Source organism: Crocuta crocuta, unplaced genomic scaffold (genome assembly GCF_008692635.1).
Source record: "Crocuta crocuta isolate KB4526 unplaced genomic scaffold, BGI_CrCroc_1.0 C27858192, whole genome shotgun sequence".
In the NCBI taxonomy this organism is placed as follows: Eukaryota; Metazoa; Chordata; class Mammalia; order Carnivora; family Hyaenidae; genus Crocuta; species Crocuta crocuta.
In genome coordinates, this window is record NW_027547147.1 from 1 (window position 1) to 675 (window position 675).

Sequence of the window (675 nt, forward strand, 5' to 3'; positions counted from 1 at the left end):
CATGCATAACCCTTGCATGCTCTGGCCTCTTCCTGGTTCCTTCTCGGGTCATTGATTTTACATTTCTGTTTACATTGGATCATATATAGATCAGGGGAGGCAAGGAGAGGTAATTCACATTCTGTCCGGAAACATGAACTGGTAGCAAACCTGGAATTAGAGAAGGCAACCAAAGGGCTTCATGCACATTATTTTTTCTATGAAAAAGCTCCTTCTCTCCCCATGGCACCTTTTCCTTACCTCCTCTGTTACACTATCGATCACACCATTTCTTTCCTTCAGTGTTGCAAAGGACACAGCCAGCTGAATTAGAGACTTCATGTGCCATTTGTGACCTGGGTATCCCCGGGAGGTTGATCAAACCACATGCGTGCTGTCTGGGATTCAGGAAGAAGGGGTTGGGACAGACTGATCTCTAAATTGCCTTCCAGCTCCAAAGACCTGCCTTGAGGACACTAATTCCCACGAAGGGAAATGGATGAGATATCAGGCAGGACTCAATGTCTGTCACGACAGCAACCTGTTGGAAGACATGATGTTCAGGAAGTTCGTCCTGTTAAATAGGAGACATGTGGACATTTGGCCAATCAATCTCTATACTGGCTGCTGGCCCACTACCTGATACCCTCTCAGACCAGCACCCAACCCCATGCACATCCCTGTGTCCTGCTGACC

General features: G+C 47.4%; 1 long non-coding RNA gene across 1 annotated transcript; it reads right to left on the reverse strand.

The window, feature by feature from the left end:
- Window positions 1–25: 25 nt before the first annotated feature.
- LOC144219004 (uncharacterized) lies at window positions 26–643 on the reverse strand. The gene is made up of 2 exons (XR_013331292.1): window positions 241–643; window positions 26–150 (listed from the first exon to the last, which is right to left on the reverse strand). It is a non-coding gene; the product is annotated as an uncharacterized LOC144219004 (long non-coding RNA).
- Between the last annotated feature and the right edge of the window lie 32 nt (window positions 644–675).